This window comes from Bidens hawaiensis, unplaced genomic scaffold (genome assembly GCF_021521415.1).
Source record: "Bidens hawaiensis isolate Kalapana, Puna unplaced genomic scaffold, B.hawaiensis_p1.1 tig00045939_1, whole genome shotgun sequence".
Taxonomy (NCBI): domain Eukaryota; kingdom Viridiplantae; phylum Streptophyta; class Magnoliopsida; order Asterales; family Asteraceae; genus Bidens; species Bidens hawaiensis.
Window position 1 is genome coordinate 110,017 of NW_027505953.1, and position 7,539 is coordinate 117,555.

A 7,539-nucleotide genomic window follows, 5' to 3' on the forward strand; every position below is an offset into this window, starting at 1 on the left:
AATAAATAGTAATCGAGTTGAGCTCAAGCTTGAAGAAATAGTCACGAGTCAAGCTCGAGCTTTAGAAATAAAGACCGAATAAGCAAGCGAAACTCAAACTCCCAACACTTCCGATCTTTCAGCAGGTAGCATTTGCAACTACAACACTTCCAATCTGCAGCAGAACCACGACTACTCCATGGGCAACCGAAGTTAAACATAAATCACAAATATGAGCGAATCAACGGGAGAAGAAGAGGAGAGATGGAACCACAAGAAACAATCAGTAATCGATGAAATCTCCAACAGATTAATCACTGGAGACCTCCCAGCCAAAATTCAAGCCGCCCGGGAGATTCGGACCACCATCCGTAAACGTAGTTCATCCGCCAAGGTTCGGGCTAAGTTCGGAGCTGCTGGAGTTATTCAGCCGCTTGTTCTTATGTTATGCTCCCAATCTCATGACGCTCGCCAGGCTTCGCTTCTCGCCATTCTTAATATTGCCTCCAGAAACCAGCGGTCATAATATCTTCTATATAAACTATATAAGTAAGTTTATTATGATATATAGATATCTTCTAGGCTATGATAAGCACATAAACAATCTAATATCTAACAGTTTCATCCACATTTACTTAAAGAAACAAGGAACAAATAGTGACATGTGGGGCGATCCCGCTTGGTAAAGCTTCTCAAGTTCCAAAACACAACCTGTTGGATTTTATGGACGTTTCGGGTCAAGTCAACGTGACCGACCCGAACGTGACCCGGAGAGTTACACCGGGGGTAACGAGAGATGGGCTTAATTAAATGTTAATTAGGCCCGACACAATTAATTAGATGGACAAGATGATGGTCAAGGCTTGGTTTTGTTAATTGGGCTCAAGCCCAATTGGTTTAACATGCTTAAACCCTACAAATATTACTATATATAGAATATGATATTAATATTTTAAAGATATACTTAACAAAAGCCTAAACCCTAGCTGCTACCTTAAAACCGGCGCCGTTTTCCGGCAGCCGCTTTTCCGGCGATACATTCCGGCCACCGGAATCTCAACCTCATCATCTTCTCCGGCCGTTTACTTGCAAACCACCACCACAATCCCTTATCAAGCTTCTGGTGTTGTTCTTTGCTCGTCTCCGGCCGCCTATAGCCCTACTCCGGCCACCACGTTTTTCCGGCGAGCTATTTTAGGCCGCCGGAATACCGTCTCAGCCAACCTACACCAAACACAGTCACCAAGTTTCATTCTCTGGTCGTTGCAATCATCACCACACCCCAATAAACCTTTGACGTCCATTAAACACTGATCCGCGCTTTTCCGGTGAGCTGTTATCTTTCCGGCAAGCTCGGTTTTCCGACGAGGGTTAGTCCGGTGAGTTGCTTCTGTTGTTTGCTGCCGTTAGCTGCTGTCCGTTGTTGTTGGAGCAGCTGTCCGCTGTCGTCTACTCTAGTTCCGACGAGTCGCCACCGTCTGCCGCCGCCCTCCGCCGCCGTCTTCCGTCGGAGCTGCTGTCGGGTCTCTTTTGTGTCCAGATCTAGCCTTCTTGTTAACTCCTCGGTGTCTTCACGGTTCTTGTTAACCGAGGTATATCAAATACCCAACTATGGTTGATTATTTATTTGTTATTCGTACTCGTATTGTTGTAATCGGATCCGGGTTCGGGTTTCCGTTTTTTTGGTTCGTTTTAACTCGTTAATATCCGCTGCGTTTTGTTGTTCGTTTACATACATATATTAATATTGATTAATATTTATCGAAACGAAACTTATAACTAAAACGGGTTCCATTTTGTTTATCCGTTTTCGTTCTCGAACCACCGTTGAAACCCAACACAACCAACCTAAGAGAGTTAGCCACAGCTGCAATCTTAACCTTATCTTCAGCACCAAACAACAAACCAGCAATATCCAAATCTGGAGCCATCCCGCTTCTAATCCAAATCCTAAGTTGTGGCACCGTTCAAGGCCGAGTAGACGCAGTCACCGCCCTCCACAACCTATTTACCACCACTTCTAGAACCTTCCGCCGCCCCACCGCTCATCAACCTCCTCAAAGAATGCAAAAAACACTCCAACTTTGCTGACAAAACAATCGACTTAATTGCAAAAATATCCAAATCACCCGAAGGCATACTCGCGATAACAAAAGCCGAAGACGGGATATTAACGTTAGTGTAAACAATCGAGGACGGATCCTTGGTTAGCACGCATCATGCGGTTAGTGTACTGCTCGAGTTATGTATGAGCAAGAGAAGTAAGTATCGAAAACTTATTCTTAACGAGGGTGCGATCCCGGGTCTGTTGCGGTTAACCGTGGACGGGACCCGTGAAGCTCAGAACAAGGCTCGGGTGCTACTAGACCTGCTAAGGGAGACTTGTACTGAAAAGAGAGTGAGCTTGTTGGTTTTGGAAAAGATGGTTCACGAAATGGTGGCACGGGTTGACGGGTCTGAGAAAACGGTTGGAACCGCAAAGATGTTGTTGCAGGATGTGTTCAAACGTGGGTTCGTCTTGTAGACCCTGAAATGAGGTGATTTTGTCTAACCTTATTATAGGAATTGTAAAGTGAAATGAATGGTGATATTGTAATGGGAATATGATATGTGCAAACATGGCACCCTTTTTGACTTGTAAACTGATGTAACATATGCTTTGTGGTGAAGGATTCTTATTAACTGAATCCAAGGATCAGTTTGTAATTTACTAAATTAGCACACGAAGACAGCATAAAAGTTCTTTTTGTAATAGTGTAATTTTATTTTGAAGAATGATAAAGAGAAATTCTTTTGAGTCTATCAAAGACTGAGCTGTTGGTGTCTATTAGGGTGCAAACGAGCCGAGTCGAGTCCAATTTTGAGCTCTGCTCTATTAACTTATGAGAAACTGTGTCGTGAGTAGTTTTCAAAACACAAGCTCAACTCTTTTTTTCATTTATTGGATAATTTACACCCCCCGAGCATGATAAATATTAGGCTCATTTAGACTCGTGAACTTACTCGAGTTCAATAAGTGAAACTCGAGTTTAGACGCGTTTAATAAACAAGCTTATTCTCAAGCTAAGGGTCAAGCTCGTTAAACCCGGCGTGTTTGAACTTTTAGTGAGCCGATCTCAAAAACAGTTTATGAGCAACGCAGCTCGTTTACACACTTGGTCCATGCAAGAGCATGGCCTGTTATTTATGGAGTTTCATGTGTGCACTAGGTGAAGCACAATACCTTAACGAACACTTTAAGGAGTCTGCGTCTCTGTTGGATCAAGGTCAGTTTTGGTCAGACTCGAACATGTGGTGTTAGAAAGACGGGTTGGGTATTACACTCGTTGACGATTTAAGAATCGCATTGATGAAGATGGTTGGAGTGACGGATACATTAATAAGGATCGTGTGAAGGTGAAGCAGGGTTGCTGGAAATTATAAAGTGTTTAAGCAAAACCGAGTTGGGAAATTTGACTTGGTTCATGTTCTCCTGAAACATTTTTCAAATACAAAAGTTCATTATCTTCCCACAAATTAGGCGAGAAGGTGGAAAACCAACCACAATGGCCGAATTTGGATTCAGATACTTTAGTTTCCACCTTGCAAGATAAAGTTGATGGCAGAAATTTGTGTAATATCTAATAGACCAAATGCATTATCAAGTTGGAGTCGAATCAATAATTTTTTAAACAGATCGCTAATGTCCATGTTATCAAGTGGCCATCAGGCATTTTTGGCTATTAAAATCTAGCTTATGAAGTTAGTAACCACTTGTTTCCTCCAAAAACCAGTTTCAAATCAAACCAGAAACCGATTCATCTCCAATCCTTTAACCCGACCACCTGACCATACTCGGTCAGCACCCTTGGATACAAAATTGCTTTTCATTCATACAACTATCAAACACAGAAACAACAAACATGAAACATCCAGTGAAAGCAAGCTAACAGCTTCTCAGGTACACACAGCACCAGAAACCTTAAACACAAAAGCAACCAACATCCACCGAAAACTAGCAGTTTCTCAGGTACAAACAGCACTGGAAACCTTACACATTTACTATATACAAAGCGGGCAAATTTCAAGTCGAAGATACGAACACTACTTACAACACCGGTCACTAAAAACCACCAAAAAACCGACAACTAAACTACCAAAAACCAACCTCACATTGGACAAGTATTCTCTTCAATCTCCTTGGGCACCATCATCTGGTTCCTGCAAAGCGGGCACGTCACATTCCACAACTTCAACCATTTCTCAACACAAGTTTTATGAAACACATGCCCACACGCAAGCCGGTTGATCTCTGCGTTTGGGTCAAACTCAACCAAACAAACCGAGCACTCTTGCTTGGTTTGACGACACAGCGAGTCGCAAAGGAAAGACGGTGTTTGGCTTCTGAACTCCTCAATGTAAGTTTCTGAAGGGCCCCCCCTGCATTCAACCGATTCTGTTAACGTATCTTCGGCTGATGCTGCTACGTGGATGCCGATCACGTGAAGGATTGAGCGCACAAGTTCTTTCATGATGGATATTGAGATGGCGGTGTTGACGAGAATGACGCATAGGACGCCTGCATCGGATGGGGTTTGGTATGGTGAAAGACCCATGATATTGTTCGTGTTAAACCTGAATACATGACAAAGTTAGTTTCTTGATATACTTGTAATATTTTTATGGTTTAAAATTACTTGGATTATTATTTCTTACCTTCTAACAGGCAAAAATCTTGAAACAAAATTTGACGTTCGTCAGCTGATTTGGTCTGCAAAGATGTCCAGAATCACAAGATTAGACACAATTAGTTCATGGATTCATCAGATTTCAAGATTTTAATAAATGTTTTTTAGAACCTAAATTAGTTAAATTAAATATCCAGATTATTATTATTATTTTTGGTTACAGATTTGAAAGGAAATAACTAAATTAATTTGAATCTGATGCTCAAAATTGGTTAAATTAGAGAAAAATAAACATACACAAAACTTATTTAGATCAAAATTAAAAAAGAATACTAGATTTTCATAAAAAAAAGAAAATAAATAAAGTTTGGAGAAGAGATCCAGATTCAAGAAACAAGAATATGATGAAATAAAGAGGTGAGATCTGTAACACCTAAGGAAGATATGCATACCTAGAGGCGAGGCGAGGCAGAGCAGAGTGAGGTTGAGTTGTTTGTGTTTGAAGTGGTGGTTAATGGTTTAATAAGAAGAAAGGAAAAGTGAGGAGAAGAGAAGATAGGGGAACAAGGGTATTGATGAAAATGATGATGATGGGCAACATCAACTACACCGCCTGATCTAAGTACCCTCTTTCTATTTATATATATAAAAGCCTTATTGGAGGAAAAAAAAAAGTTAGGAAACTGAAAATCTTAATTAGCCCTTAATCATAAAAATAAAGGCTTAAAGTTTCAAAAGTAAAACAGTAGCCCTTTAGTTAATCCAAGAATTTTCTTTTGTGATTGTTTTAGTTTTAGCCTAATAATTAACGGTTAAATTTGATATATAGACTCAAACTAGGATATTAATAATTGGTTAGATTTAATGGTATGATGGACCGTAGTACCTAGCACCGGTATCAATATCAAGTTTTTAAATAAATCAGGATAAGCATTCGTATGATATCGAGCTCATTACAGCATAGTCAAGAGAATGTTTATACAAAAAAAAAGGATATGAGGTGCACACGATGTATTTGTAGTCTTCCTCGGCCTTTTCTTCCTGCATATCTTTATTATTAAATACACTATAAAAGACACTAAGCTATAATGTATATAAACAAAAACATAAAAATCCTATGTGTCGCGATGTGGTCGCTCTCCCTTTTTCTGGAGTCACCAGATTTGCTAGATTTTTAAATGGAGGATTCTCATGCATTTGACCCGAATTCATAGGTATGAGTCTTACCAAACCCAGATTTTCCTTAAACGAGTTATAACATCTCATTAAATTAAAAATTATTCTCACCAAATTATTGATGTAAAAATCCTATAAAATAGGATATACTAAAAATTAATATCTTATTTATTTTATAAAAGATATATATATATATATATATATATATATATATATATATATATATATATTATTTAAATTAAAAAACCAATTTTATAGTAAAAAAAAATAAACGAGTCTTGGGTCTCATCAAACCATAAGTATATTATTAACTTTCATGAATATTATTTATAATTAAAAAACCAATTTTATAGTAAAAGAAATAATGGGTCTTGGGTCTCATCAAAACCATATAGCTTAAACCGGGTTATAACGTCTCATTTATTTGTGAAATAATTTATCATCAAATCATATGTACATTATTAACTTTCATACAATAAAAAAATATAATTTCAAAAAATAAATAAATATTAGAACAAATAATATAAAACAACCTCCGTAATACGGGGGATAAAAACTAGTTATATTAATAAAATACATTGATTTTAAATTATTTATTATTTTAAAACATTTTGTAATGTATTCATGTAACTTCTGTTTTTAATGAAATACTGAATGAAATTTTTTAGCAAATAAAAGTTAAATTACATTAAACTCTAATAATTTTGGAATGCAGTTATTTATTAATCTTAATATAATTTGAATTTTGTTATTCATTATTTACATATTTAGAAATACACATAAAGATTTAACAATTTTTATGTATTGATATTTTTCAATAATGTATGAGTTCTAAACTAGTATTAGGAATAATAAAAAGCCGATTTACAACTAAGATGGGTGATTGTGATTGTAACACCTTGATCTAAGGAGGATTATACATCGGGACATAACACGATTATTTATTACACATGACACTATTAAAAGCGATAATATTTATTTAAGTTTATTCAGTTCATGTCACAAGTATATTAAGTTTGTCAAAAATAAAGAGATAAACAGCAAATGACTTTTAAGTCCTTTTATTTGAGATAACCTAACGGTATAACTATGTAGTATTCACTAGAATCAAATCATCTAAATGTACTTATAGCATGCATAAAAATATCTGGCAACTATAAGTAGTTGGCGAGTAAACATAAACTTGCATTGTGTATAATTTAGTGTAAATATACAATTCACATGTCGAGCATAATTACATGGCATATATGAGTATGTTAGACAAATATTGGACTTCTTTTGTATTCAAAAGGAATCCATCGAGAATATAGTGCTCCATATGCACCTCAACAGAATGATGTTACTGTACGGAAGAACCGAATATTGATTGAAGCTGCTAGAACGATACTTGCATATTCAAAGCTTCCTGTCCAATTTTGGAATGAGGCGATTATACTGCTTGCTATACGCTCAATCGTGGTTTGACTGTGAAGAAGCTGCACAAGACGAGTTACGAGCTTCTGAATAAACGTAAGACTAATTAAAAGTTTTTGGAACCTTTTGAGTATCCTTGCATAATATTGAAAAGATATGCGGGAAAATTCGATGAAAAGACTATTGAAGGTTACTTCTTGGGCTATGCATCTCCTAAGAAACGTGTCTTTCACTTCACTTTGGGTCGTGTTGAAGAGTGGTACCGTGTTGATTTTCAACGATACACAACACCTCCTGCCGGCAA

General features: G+C 37.3%; 2 pseudogenes; one reads left to right on the forward strand and one right to left on the reverse strand.

Annotated features, from left to right (window-relative positions):
• The first annotated feature begins 1,779 nt into the window (after positions 1-1,779).
• Positions 1,780-2,647, forward strand: LOC143616119 (U-box domain-containing protein 45-like; annotated as a pseudogene).
• Positions 2,648-4,127: 1,480 nt separating this feature from the next.
• LOC143616120 (putative E3 ubiquitin-protein ligase XERICO pseudogene) lies at positions 4,128-4,574 on the reverse strand (annotated as a pseudogene).
• Between the last annotated feature and the right edge of the window lie 2,965 nt (positions 4,575-7,539).